The sequence below is a fragment of the Arvicanthis niloticus genome, chromosome 4, assembly GCF_011762505.2.
Source record: "Arvicanthis niloticus isolate mArvNil1 chromosome 4, mArvNil1.pat.X, whole genome shotgun sequence".
NCBI classification, from domain to species: domain Eukaryota; kingdom Metazoa; phylum Chordata; class Mammalia; order Rodentia; family Muridae; genus Arvicanthis; species Arvicanthis niloticus.
The window spans coordinates 129,501,573-129,516,134 of record NC_047661.1 but is presented as its reverse complement, the minus strand read 5'-3'; the positions used below and the strand labels follow the sequence as shown (position 1 = coordinate 129,516,134).

The 14,562-nt window shown below is 47.2% G+C and overlaps 1 non-coding gene across 1 annotated transcript; it reads right to left on the bottom strand.

The window, feature by feature from the left end:
- Positions 1-13,824: 13,824 nt before the first annotated feature.
- Positions 13,825-13,958, bottom strand: LOC117708034 (small nucleolar RNA SNORA17). Its single transcript, XR_004606762.1, has one exon. It is a non-coding gene; the product is annotated as a small nucleolar RNA SNORA17 (small nucleolar RNA).
- Between the last annotated feature and the right edge of the window lie 604 nt (positions 13,959-14,562).

The window sequence follows — 14,562 nt, the reverse complement described above, 5'->3', positions numbered from 1 at the left end:
TGATCACATATAGTGCCACACTGGGGTGTTACAGAAGCACACACAAAGCAGAGCAGACAGGAATGAGCACCAGTGAAGTCTCTACAAAGAATTAAATTCATGCCAGCATCTCTAACAGATACCATTTGATGTAGAAGACACTGGGAAGAGACCAGCTAAGCCAGAGGATTAAAACAAAACAAAGCCATTGTCTTCTTTCACTAGTATTTTGATTTCTGACCTTCCTAAAATTACTTTTTACAATTAGTATTACATTTTAGTAGCTTCTCAGCTGCTAGCTTTTCCCCCCTTTACTATCCTTTAGCTCAGTTTAATAAAAATATCTAGGGTTATATGTTTTCTGTTGGGCATCTTATAGACTATAATCATATTTTTGTTGGCTCTCTCTCTCTCTCTCTCTCTCTCTCTCTCTCTCTCTGTGTCTCTGTGCGTGCGTGTGCGTATGTGTGTCTGTCTGTCTGTCTGTATATGCTGGTGTATATGCCTGTGTGTGGTATATGTATGTATGTGTGTGTGTACCTATTTGCCTGTGCATGTATGTGGCAGAGGTTGATATCCAGTGTCTGCCTCTGTCACTTTCTACCTTATTTTGTGATGCAGGTTCTCTCTTGATGAACCTAGAGCTCACCAATCCCCAGGTACCAGGTCCTCAGCCCTGGTAGTGTTACAAGAATGTATGACAAGAAGGTATGATTCACCTAGCCAGAGAATTATAGCTGGACCTACCAAAAGTATGAGAGAACTCTTTGAAAACTGACTTTTTCCCCCCCTGGATGTCTTTACTTGTTGGCACACTTTATACTTTTAAGCCACAAAGCTTTTATCTTGCCTCTTTTAGATAATTATTAACCCCAAATCATCATTGCCAACCACAATAATTAGATATTTTAAAATTCCTATTTTTAAATCACATTATCCTGTTATATAGAGAACGTGTTATATTAGTCATTGGCAAACTTTTTAGGTTTTAATGCTCCAGGAAAAAGCTGTTTCATAAGGTAGAGTAGTGGGCTGGTCCGGCCCCAGGAGCTGCTTTCCAGTGAGTAGCACTACAGCTCTTTCCCTTTCACAGTGTGGATGAGGAGATGACTTCCTGACTTTTCCATTCTACTTCTTGAAGCAAACTTTAAATACCACTCAATGTGATGTGCCTGCCCCAAGCAAATGACATTTCAAATTGTGATTCTTTTTGCCCTCAAAGCAAGAAGGTCTGCTCTTTCCTGTAGTCAGAGTGATTTAAATGAAGTTAATTTACCAGGTCAGGATCTAACTTGTGACTTCTCAGGTTCTTTCATCTCCATTACAAATTAGCTGAGGCAAAGGCGCCTCTGACTAAAGAACTCTGAAGACCACAGTCAAACATTATTAATTTGAACTCTTTTTGTTTTTGAATTGCTGGTCCTGTAGGCAAAGGAATTAATGCCACCGGGCAAGATAATCTGCAGTGGGAATCTGAGTGTCTCTGAGGGAGATCACTAGACTGCTCTTTCCCATTAAGTGCAGTACCTCACAGAACCAATACAGGAGCCCAAGCCTTGTCATGACTGACAGCTTCCTGTTTTTCAGACAGGGATAAAAATGTGGGGCCAATGAGTCATTGCCCTCCCCAGCCATTCCCAGTGCTCGTCCCCCTGCTTTCCAGTGAACTCTGCCTGCCATTGTGTCTCTAAAGAATTTAGAGATTGTGAGGAGCCAGAACCAACAAGGAGCAGAGCAGCATCCCAAAGACACCAGGGTGTCCCTGTTTTCACTCTTGTTACTCATTTACACCTCATGTGGCCGAGATTGCCCTTGAATTCGATATTTGGCTCTGAGAATGACCTTGAACTTCTTATTTCCTGTCTCTGCTCCTAGCGCATGAATCCATGAATCACAGGCCCAGGTCACCGCAGCTACTTTATGTGATCCTGCTGTTGGATCCCAGAGCTTCATGCAGGCTAGGCTACCAACTGAGCTGCGTCTTCAGCTCTCATCATTTTAAAACTGATACGTAAAAACATTATTTGTAAGACACTATCTAAATCTTCTAGTGTTTACCTCTTTGTTGTTCCCAAGGTATCTTAAAAATATTGCAACTTCAGACCCAAATCTCTGGTCTACCAGATGTCTATTTACATGTCAATTTTCCAGCAGAGTTGTAAATTCAGATGCTTGGAAGAGTAAACGTGTCTTAAGTCTTCTGTTGATAACTCGACAACTAATGGATGTGGGTGGGAGAACTTTACCTCTCTGGGTTCTGTGGTATTTCATATTCAGATATTCCTATGTCTCAGAGTGCTTAGCCATCTTGAAAGGCCTTTCTTGCTTCATAAGTTACGATAGTCACCTAGAATGAATATATCTTACTCTTACCAGTCTGTACACTGCCTTTAGTCCTGGAACATGTCTGCAGTCTGCAGCCCACCTTTCTCTTCTGAAGCAGAGTCTCAAGGAACCCTCATTGCTATGGCTCCTCCAATCCCCTCACCCCCATAGTACCCATTCCTACACAGAATGCCCCTTAATGTCTCCCAGATCAGCCTTTCTACTCCAGCAGTGCATGGACCTGTTTCAGTTAAGTCCCCGTGTTCCTGGATTCTTCTGTTACACCTTTTTTTTTTTTCCTTTGTAATTGAGAATGCAAAGCCAGATTAGTTTGCCTTTGAAATAATCAATAATTTTCTGGACATACTGTAGGACATAAACCAAGGTGTTTGAAGTGTTTCACGGTGATGTCTAAGCCAGGTGTAGATGAAGAGCAGTTGGGAAAGTGCCAGACCAGGCAAAGATGATACTAAGCCCTCCCACCCCCACCCCCTGTCCTCCCTCCACACACAGATAAAGCAGAAGAGAGGATCCAGGAGAACTTCCTGGTAATGAAGCCCAGTCAGACAGGAAAGGGATGTGGGATGGGCACTACAGAAGGAAGGGACCAGCAGAGGGAACAGAGTGTGGGGAGGAGGAGTAGAGCAAGAGGATCAACAACCACTGTTGTGTTTAGGAAAAGATCAAGAGAGAGGAGCTATGTTTTATGGAGGTGTGGTCAGGTATGGGGCCAAGGAGGTGCCTCGGTGGGCCCATGCCAAGGCATCCCTTCCCCCTGAGGAATCAGCCACATGATGGTATAGCATAGAATCGAGTTTATTCAGGGCATGGCGGGGGAGGGGAATTATGAGGGTAGTAGAGGCCGAGAAAGGCAGAGAGAAAGAGACAGAGAGAGAGGGGAAGGAGGGAATGGAAGGGGAGAGGAGGGGAGGGGAGGGAAGACAAGGGAAGAGGAGAGGAGAGGAGAGGAGAGGAGAGGAGAGGAGAGGAGAGAAGAGAAGAGAAGAGAAGAGAGTAGGAGTAGAGGCTGGCCATGAGCGTGTGGAGAGAGAGAGAGAGAGAGAGAGAGAGAGAGAGAGAGAGAGAGAGAGAGAAAGGGAATGGAAGGGGAGGGGAGAGAGGAGAGGAGAGGAGAGGAGAGGAGAGGAGAGGAGAGAAGAGAAGAGAAGAGAAGAGAAGAGAAGAGAAGAGAAGAGAAGAGAAGAGAAGAGAAGAGAAGAGAGTAGGAGTAGAGACTGGCCATGAGCATGTGGAGAGAGGGGGGGGAATGGGGAGAGATGGGAGGAGGGAAGCAGAGAAAGAGCAAGAGAGGAGCAAGAGAACAAGAGAGTGAGGAGGGGCAAGCAGCCCCTGTTATAGTGGGTCAGGCCTACCTGGCTGTTGCCAGGTAACTGTGGGGTGGAGCTCAGACAGAATGCTAACAACCACAGATATGTCTGCAGGTCTCATAGTGGAAGCCATTACTTTGTGCAAAGTTCAGTTACCTCAACTGGTTAAGTTCTTCTGAAGACAAGGCACATTGATGCCACAACCTCACGTAGAGGTGGCTGCCACAAGAGAACACATGTATTTTATGAGCTGTATGTGTTGGTATAGAGTCCGGAAGTTGGAGCACATAACGAGTGTGAGTGACCCCTCCCCACGTCTTTATCAATGGCGGGGGTTAGGAGGGTGACTGAATTGTCTATCATATGCATACACATATTTAAAATAATTGAATTAGCAGTATATCTTTTTATATAAAATTGTATTTATTAAATCTCATTTTAGTTATCCATCTTGTTTACATGTCAATTTATAGCATAAAGTATAGAAATAAATTATCTGTGGCACAAGTTCTTAAAAAAATTAAAGGTGACATTAAAAAGTAATAATGTTAAACCAACCTATACCAAGTACTACAAAATATCTTAGGTCCTCAGAGAACAATTTACTTTATCCGACGTCTGTCTTAGTTAGGATTTCCATTGCTGTGAACAGACACCATAACCAAGGAACTCTTATAAGGACAACATTTAATTGGGGCTGGCTTACTGGTTCTGAGGTTCAGTCCATTATCATCATGGTGGGAGCATGGCAGCATCCAGGCAGGCATGGAGCAGGAGAAGCTGAGAGTTCTACATCTTGTTCTGAAGGCAACCAGCAGAAAACTGCTGCTATCTTCCAAGCAGCTAGGAGGAAGGTCTCAAAGCCCACACCCACAGTGACACACCTCCTCATAGTGCCATTCCCTGGGCCAAGCATATTCAAACCACCGCAGACTGTTTCTTGGTCTCTGGATCAGTACATATTTTAGTGGTTTTGACTAAGGAATTCAGCCACATCTGAGAAAGCAAGTCGTAGTAGAAACGTATATCAGCAATGTACACATTTTCCAGGCTTCTATTGAGCCTGTATAGGATGAACACCAAAGGCTCTGGAGCCTTTCTTGCTGAAAGGCAAAAGCTTTCCGCCACATCCTGTGCTCCCCACACACCTGCCTGTGCTCCAGCTCTGTGCTTAACCAGTTAGTCCTCAAACTACTAACTCAGCCCTGCCTGCTACAAGGCTTGCACTGAAAAGGCGAGCTTGTCCCGGTGTAACTGATACAGTAGGAGACAATTTGAGCAAGCGGATTGTGAACTGGCCTTACTCCAGTGTGACTTCATCCATCTGAAACCCAGCTCCACTGTCTAGACACTTTCCTGTCATAACTACATTTCTCTTCAGCTGTGACACTCACCCATCCTCTCCCTAAGGGTCGCCCTCCTCCCTAGCTTGTCTCATCTCTCTTTTCACAGTGTCAGCTCAGAATGATGGCTCTTACCACATGCTGACCCAGGTCCGGGTGACCTGCACCTCATGTGAGGCTCCTTTCCCTAAAGATCCATGAGTTAGATCCACCTTCCCCTTGCTTCACTCTCTCCAATGCAGCAGATAATGCAGCGTGAGCATAGGATACTCCCACAGAGACAGAGCAGGCAGTGGGGGCACTCAGGAGGCCTGGTCCATAGTCGTTCTGAAACCCAGCCAGCCACACTCCTTGCCTTGACTAGGACTTCCTGTAGCTGTTCTGTGATTCTTGGCCCCATCCCTAGATTCATGATCCCACTCCTCATGCTATCTGTTTTCAACCAAAGGAACCCAGAAGGCACCAGACTAGTGCATGCACAATTCTTTCTCTCTCTCTCTCTCTCTCTCTCTCTCTCTCTCTCTCTCTCTCTCTCTCTCTCTCTCTCTTACACACACACACACACACACACTACACAGATGGTTCAGTGCTCAATGCAAGTTTTGTTAAAAAGGTGTTTTTATCTTGATTCCTTTATTTGAAATTTCCTTTTAATTCCTAGAGTAAACTTTCAGGTATTTAGGAAGTTAACTTCAGGTCTATGTTCTAAATCTTAATTTTACAGAGAACATCTTTCTGTTTGTATACAGTCACCTGACCAGATACTGCCCCCTTGAACTTTGGTCAATCCTGAACCATCTTTTTTCCTCCCTCTCCTCCTCCTCCCTCCTTCTGTCTTCTTTCTCTCTCCTCCCCCTGTCTGTCTGCTCTGCAAATCTACTAATCACACCAAAGTTTCCCCATGTGTCTAAAAGCATGCCTTTAGAATTCCTGAAATATGAACCCAGTAACTATTGCCGCCTTGCATTTAACAGTATGTCTCTTTGGAGTCTGCTGTGTTGATATCATATCTGGACCAATTCTACAATCACCAAGTTCTTCCCCCCTAGCAACACTTAAGTCTTTCTCCCTCTTGTATTTCAGTTTGTTTCAGTCCTTTGGACCAAGGTATGCGTTCTTACAAGCTCTCTTCTGGTTAGTGTTAAATGTGTTTGCATCAAACCATAAACTCTGCCGCTGATCGGCCAGCTCAAGTGATGCGAACTTCCACTTCGGAAGTGCAGGAAATTTTAAACAGAAAACATATTTAAATGACTGCTCTTTTGTTTTTGTAGTTCAGTGAGGCTACAAACAGAGGAAAGAAATCTGTTGCTGTTGGTTACTTTTCAGTCATCTATGTAATGGGCTTTCTGTCTGATCGTTAGTCCTACATCACAGGTTCGGACTTTGGAAATGTTGAATAATATCTCGATTTTTTTCCCTGTGATTCGATCCCTAGTTTCAGTACTAGCTTTATCTAACACTATCCTCGATATACTAATGGTGTCTTCTCTTCTGGTGCCGCTATAAATCACTCAGTATTTGTGAGTTAACACACAGTATTTGTGTCATACCTGTATGCAAAAGTAACTCTCATCCATGTGAAAACTAAAGGCATAACCCACACTGTAGTTTGCTTGGGCAGCAGGGCATCCCAGTCACCGTGGCACCCATGAGTTTGTAAGAGCGTGTTATCTCAGGAAGTCTTCATGTTCTGGGAGAGCCCCAGGGAAGAGCGTGATGATGAAACTGGGAATGAAGAGGAAGCACAGAGTTCACACAGATGGCCTCATCAGGAGCCACTTCCAGTAAAGGGAAAGACTTCAGTGTGAAATATGATGCTTTTGTTGTCACTGAATTTTATTCAGACTGTTTAGAGGAGGGCAGGATTTATGACGTGCCGTGTAGTAATCACCCCAAATTGAAGTAAATGCAGGCCTCTTATTCTTACCATATTCTATGTATAGAGTAGATACATAAGAAGGGGACTGGACTGTAGGGAATGTTAAAGAATGTCAGAAATGCTTTAAATTCATCACACTGCCCTCCAGACCACGTGTGGAGTAGGGACATCTTCCCCAACCTTGTTCTCTGTACATCTCACACTCTTTATGGGCAGTAGCGAAGCAAGAATCTTCATTCCAGGCTCTGCTGGAAGACTGCAGTGTAACAAAGCATGTGCAGGCACATAGCTTAGCACCAACAGACTCCTGAGCCTCGGAGTCTCCTTTGTTCGTAGCAAGAAGACATTGTGGCAGGCCATGACACCATCACGCTGGATAAATGCTGTGCTGGCTGGTTTAACTACCAACTTGGCACAGTCTAGAACCACCTGGGGGGAGGGGTTCTTTCCTTAACTTTTCAATTGATTCTTTGTGACTTTCACATCATACACCCCAATTCCACTCATCTTCCCATCTCTTAGTATCTGCCCTCTGCCCTTGCAACCCCCCCAAAAAACCCCACAAAAATAAATCAATAATAACAAACAAACAAACGAACAAACCAGAGCATAGACAACATCTCACTGTGGGAGCTGTATTGTGTCACAGTGCGTCCCGTGGTATATATGTCCTTTTGCCCACACATCTTTACCTTGCAGAAGTTCATGGCAGTGAGTCATTGCTCTGGTTTGAGGCCTCGGGCTTCCGTGACACCATCAATACTGGATCATCTCCAGGACTTCTCCTGGTCATCCCATGATGTCCCTGTGTCATGGAGACCCTGCAGCAGGACTGGCCCCTTCATATGCCCCAACAGTTCCTAGATGATGGAGATTTGGGGGTGGGCTAACTCAAAGCCCTGGAGTAGCTGAGCTGGTCAGCCTGCTGGCTCTCCCTTATCTGCACCACCAGGGTGAGCTCTCTACCACTGCTCTGGCTAGGCTTACAGCAGCAGGATGCAGGGTCAGCAAGATTACTCTCATGCCTTTGGGGCTGGCTGACCTGCACCCCTGCCTCCAGAGCCAGCTCCATTGTGTTACCCAGTCATCCATGAGGCTCACTCTCCCAAGTGTTGCAGCCAGCAACAGGCTGAGATAGCTCTTCAGCACGTACACCCTTAGGGCTGGCTCACCTGTGGAGCTCCACCCCAACCCTAACCCCCTCCACCCCTCTACCCCAGGGTCAGCTCTGCTGTTCTGTCCAGGCAAGGTACAAGACAATCTCTCCTAAGTGCTGCACTTGGCGAGAGCAGGGCCAGTCACCCACTCTCATGACCTTGGGGCCAGCGTTCCTGATGTCTGGAGGTGGTGAGGGGCAAGGAGTAGGTATCACCTCAGAGCAGACAGTGGTGAGGCCAACTTGTTGGGAGCCGACTTGTAGCAGAAAGCGGCTATCAGCTTTGCAGCCATCTTGAGCCATATACCCTGACGTGAGACTTGTTTTTCAACGGCCTACAACAGCTGAAGCACACTCTGATATCCCACATATTTTGTTTTGCTGTTTACTGCCCCCAGCTGCAAGGCACACGTGGTAGCCACGCCTGCAAGGCATGCAGTTCACGTGCTGTCCATGCTATAGACGCCTGTAAGGCTTACGTCATATCCACACCTGCAAGGCATGTGGTATCCACGCGCCTACAAGGCATGTGGCAAAAGCGTATAAATACCCCAGATTTCCCTCCAATAAAGAGGAGACAGAGACAATGAGAGAGACAATAAAGAAGAGAGAGACACAATAAATGAGACTTGAGACTTGATCAGAACCTCTGTCTTGTCTCCATTCTTCGCATCTCTTCCCCTTCTCTCTCTCTCTCTCTCTCTCTCTCTCTCTCTCTCTCTCTCTCTCGCTACACCCTGACCCGCAGATCTGGATGAAAGACGGGCCAGTTCTACACAGCCCTTGGCTCAGACCAGGATGTACCCATGGGCTCTAGTGGTAATATGAGTCACAGACATCGACACCCACTGCTACCACTGCACGGCCGTAGACCCAGCCACGGCCATCAGCAGCTGCACCATGGCCTCAGGTGATAGTCCTGGCTGCCCACAGCAGGCTGTTCCTCTCCACTCTCAAGGAGGGAGGAGTCTCCAGTTCCATCTCGCCTCATAATGCTCAAGCTGTTCTGCTTCTCGTTCTCACTCATTTGTCCACTACGTACTTGCACTTGTAGTGTGGTTCCTGCAGCAGGTGGGCCATGCAGCTGACAGGCTTCTGGGTGACTTCATCTGTCAGGCCTCATGGCACGGCAGCAAGCAGGCCTCTAGGAGTCTAAGGCTGCCTGTGGGGTATGGCAGTAGATGGGTCTCTGGATATCTTTCCCTGCCTGCACCATGAGGCATGGCAGCAGACAGGTCTCTGGATGTCTTCTTCTACCCACAGTGCATGGTGGCAGCAGATGTGACTTTCTATGTCCTCTGCTCAGATTCCTGGTCCTCTTTCCCCACCAGTGTTGTGTGGCATGGCAGTTGACAGGGCTCTGGGGAGACAGCCTTAAAGAGGTATCATCTAGATCAGGTTGGCTCGTAGGCGTGTTTGAGAGGAGTGTCTTGTGACTTGTGACCTAAATGTGTGCAGTACCTCTGGTGGTGTCCCAAGTAAAAACACGCAGAAGAAGGAAAGCCTTGGCTTTCTGCTTGCTTGGACTTCACTCGTAGTGGTGAGCTCATCTGAGCTGCTGCCACGTGTTTCCAATGAGCACTGAAGACCGGGGGGTGGGGGGTGCGCAGTGACCCTGTGGGACAGTGCCAGATTGCAGCACTGAAGCACCCAGTCTGCATGTTCTTGTTGCTTCTCTGGTGTGAGACACCCATTGTACTACTCTGAATTATCCACACCATGAAAGCCAATCTAGTAAATCCTGTTCGAATACAAATTCATTGTCTCTGTTCTGTTCCCACAGAGAGCCCTGAGGAACACAGACACAATGGCTGGTTTGAGCCATCCACATCCCTGTGCACACCCCTGGAGGTCTCTGTCATCCGATCATATCCACCCCTGTTCTGTGCTCCCCACCCTCTGCTGGCCCGTGAGAACGTCCCACTACATCAGGCTGCACTGTGGAACCGTCTGCTGCCCAAGCTCCTCAGCTGTACCCTTCCTCCTCCCTGTCTCTCCACCACGCTGACTGTATTCTCTGCTCCATCCTTTCCTCGGTTTCTTCATTAAACCCTGGGCTCCACACAGAGTGGAGTGTAGACTCTGAGCTCAAGGGCAGAGAATGTGTTTCTTTCACCTTAATAGGCTGTGTGCTGTAATGCCTGATAGATACAAAATCGCTGCCCAAGACCATTGGGCTGGATCAGGATCAGAAAGCCATGCACAGTGTCCGCCTTACTCCCCCTCCTGTGAGCCCCCCTGCTTCTGTTCTTCTGGTTTTGCTTGGGAGGGAACAGGTCATTTAAGACATTTTGTATCATATTCTGCCTGTGAGTTTTCACTGTGTGCTTTTCACAAGAGCACTGTAGAGAAAGTAATCCCCTCCTTCCTACGACACGGGTCAGTGTCACCACATTGATTGGACCACTTATTTATTGAGCTGCTATTTTTCTCATAGGTGCTTTATTATAGACAATACAGCTTTAAAAATGAATGACCTAAAATACGTGTAAGAAAGGAGGAGCAGGCAGCTAACCTTGAATTCACTGACACAGTAATAAGCCAATGTGAGCTCCGGTGCTGTAATAACTAACGACAGGACAGGATCTGAAGTCCATCCAGTCTGCAGCCTCATCAAAACAAACAACTCAGACAACAAAGGCACATGAGACTAATGACAAACCGCTTTGATCAATACTATATTTATTCTGTGTCTTGAGTCTATGAGAATAACATTGGGATATTTGTATTTCAACGTGGCTGAAACAATTTATGTATTGTTGGTCACAAGAAAGGCAATGCATAGTGTTCATATTAGTGTGCACCAGGAATTGTACTTAACAAATTACTCAATAAATACCTAATTGCCTTGTTTAAGTTTTTTTAATTATGTGTGTATTTGTGTGTTTGCACATGGGTGTGCTCACTGAGTGCAGGTCAGTGGCATCAGATCCCCCAGAGATAGAGTTACGGTTACAGTAGGAGCTCCTTGCCGTGGCTGCCGGGAACCAAATTCAGGTCCTCAGCAAGAACAGTCTGAGTTCTTAACCTCTGAGCCATGTCTCTGATGCCCACTGCCTCTGAGACCTTAGCACTTTGTTGTATTAGTTGGGGTTCTTCAGGGAATGGAGCCAATAGATATGCACCCCCCATACACACACAGGCACGATAGAGGCTGTAGGCTCAAGACCATCCCTGCTTTGTAGATGAAGAAGGAGAGATTACAGGGCTTCCCCAGTAAACACAACCCTTGAATGGCAGGTAACCTTCTCCAAGCTTGGTCTGCCTGACCAAATCACTTCTGCAAACCCAGTGCTGGGAAATAGAGACAGGGGGATACCCAGGACTTGCTGACCAGCCAGTCTGGCTGAATTGCTGTCCTCCGGGTTCAGGAGGGCAAAAAATAAGAACGAGAATGATTAAGAAAGACATTTGATTGTGACTTCTGGCCCACACACATGTGTGTACCTTCAAACACATATACACACAAAATAAGACAAGACAAAATTACCACTCGTTTATTAATATAAGCCTTTGTCTTAGAAACCTCGGTAGTGAAGATGCCAAGGTGGACTTGAAAGAAAACTATATTTGACCAACATTAATCTTTACTCTTTCCCTTGGCTTCTCAGCATAATGATAAAAAAGTGTAAGTCACCAGACAAGAGATTTCTCCAATATATCCTGTTGCAAAGATAATGTCACCTTTGGCTCGGATAACGCCTTATTCTTGCCGATGTCGTTAGAATATGACAAGGTCGGCCGAAATGAGAAATTGACAAGGTCTCTCTAGTTTTTAATAAGCATTGTCAGAAGAAATAATAATCAGATTTGAGCTTGTGTGTCCTTGAAGCACCTTTAAAGTGCTCCTGAGAAAAGCTGAGGGAGACCAGAAGCAGTCAGGAAAAGCCAGGCAATCTGAGTGCATTTCCTTGTAGATGAAAGAAATAAAACACTTCTCAATGATTTGGATGCCAGGGATGTTTTTCTTGGATGTTGGAAAACGGGAGGAAAGCAAGGCCTGGTGGGTTAATAAGCTGTGTGCTCTAACATGTACATGAGACATAGCCCTCTAGGCAGGCAGTGTCCTTTACGGGCTTTATCCTAAAGACTCCCAGACTCCTCTCTCAGGTAAGACTTTAGGAAAGGTGGTGAACTGTTGAGACCCGTACTCTGCCTCAACGCTTTGGGGCTAAGTGCTCTGGTCAAGATAGAGAGTGGGGCTCTTGGGACAGGAGATGCAAAGAATGGAGACAAGACAGAGGTTCGGATCAAGTCTCAAGTCTCAAGTCTCCTTTATTGAAGGGAATTCTGAGCTATTTATAGGCTTTTGCCACGTGCCTTGCAGGTGTGGATATGACGTAAGCCTTACAGGCGTCTATAGCGTGGACAGCACGTGCACCGTGCGCCTTGCAGGCTTGGATACCACGTGCGCCTTACAGGCATGTATGGCGTGGATAGTACGTGGACAGCACGTGAACTGCATGCCTTGCAGGCGTGACTACCACGTGCGACTTGCAGCTGGGGGCAGTAAACAGCAACACAAAATATGTGGGATATCAGAGTGTGCTTCAGCTGTTGTAGGCTATTGAAAACCAAATCTCTTATCAGGGTATATGGTTCCAGATGGCTGCAAAGTTGATCTAGCCGCTTTCTGCTAAAAGTCGGCTCCCAACAGTGAACTATTTACGTATACAGAACTCTGCTCCTGCCATTGGGTTTGGTTGTAGTTTGGATGACTGTCTTCAGAATACCCATGTGTTGAAGGCCTGGTCCCCAGCTCTCAGTGGTATCAGGGGACGGTGACCTTTGGATGACCTTTGGTTCTAGTGAGAACAGTCATTGCGTGAGCGCTCCTTGTGCTCATCCTTTAGTGAGCATCCTTCTCTCTCATGAAGTATAACCATGGTCAACCCTAAAGGCAACAGGACCGAGGAACCAGAGACCGAAACCATGAAGCGAAATAAATCTTTCCACTTTTTTAAGAGATTTTTTTCAAACCTTTTATCGGTTCTTCGTGGAGTTCACATCACTCCCCAACCCCACTCATCTCCCCTCGCACCTGCAACGTTGCAGGGCCCACTCTCCCGGGTACTGCAGCTGGCTATGGGCAGGATCAGCTCTGCTCTCGTGCTTCTGAGGCCAGCTCACCCCAATGCCCAGGTGAGGGGTGGGGCTAGTTCTGCACAGCCCTTAGACATCAACATGTTGCCAGTGGCAGCCCAGACCAGGGACATCCATCTGGCCTTTGGCGGTAACAGACCCCTGCTGCTGAAGGGCCACAGACCCAGATGTGACCACCTGGTGGCAGCACAGGCCAGGACCCCACCATGGTCCGAGGTAGCATCAGGCTGGTCCTCACTACTCTCGAGTCTCCAGTTCTGCCTCTCTTCACTCTGCCCACTTCCTTATGGTTTTCCTTCTCTTCTGTTTCTCCAACATTCACTTGCTCCTCTTAGTGGTGCCCAGGGTTGCTCAGGGGCTGGGGTCATCTCAGGAGTGCTATTCCCTGTTTGTGCAATATGGCACAAGGCAGGAGTCATCTTGGGCATGGTCTGCCTCCACCCCCTAGGCCTGGAGGGCAACAGACTAGTGTTCATCTCAGACTAGCTCCTCCACAGCCTACCTAAGTGGCCACTTGTCTTGGGCTCACTCCTGCCTGGGGCCTGCAGTCCCAGTGGGATTCTTCTAGTCTCTGGCTTGCTTCCTGTCCTAGGAGCCTGCCCAGGCCTACCTGGCACTGGACTGGTGGTCATCTCAATCTAGTTCCCTTTCCAGGACCTCTGGTGTCAGACTGGTGGTGGTCTCAGGCTCACTTTTTTCCCCCCAGGAAATGTTATGGACATCCTTCAGATGTCCATCGGTCAGAACACTGAGCATAGTCGTGCATAGCCTCTCTCCTCTCTGCCACCTACTGGCGTCCATGTGACACAGACAGCAACACCTGCAAGGACTCTAGGGGCAGGAACAATTCCACTTTTTAGGTTGCTCCATCTCAGGTGTCTGTCACAGTAGCTGTCTCACTTGTCTGATGGGTAGCTGACTGACACTGGTCTTCTCCCTTCTATCCTTCTTTAGGGCTCAAATCCTCACGCCCTTTCATCCCTACAGTTTGTATTAGCAAAGGGTGTAATAAACTAGGCCCTTAAGACGTAGTGATGAATCAGGATTACTGCAGTCTCTCCTCGCCCTTATTGTAAGGCAGCACATTCTTCAGTGCAAAGAGCCTTCCTTTAGGCACCAGTGGGACTGAGGAGGAATTTGTGGCAGTCAGTGAGACACTCTCTTGTCTCTCCTGACACTCAGGTCAGGCTGGCTCGTGTCTCATCTCATCTCATACAGGGCCTCCACTCCAGCCATGCCACTGACAACACAAACCACCCTTCCGTCACGCAGACTGGTGCTTCTCTGTCCCATTTCTACAATGAGCCAGGGCTAAGGACCCTGCTGTGAATGCTTTCTACCATCTTCCTGGGCACCCCACACCCTTCACTTCACCTGAGCCCAGCTTATTCAATGTCCTCCTTTTCCAAGATGCGTAGTTTAATCAAGCACAGGAGGCGTCTTCCA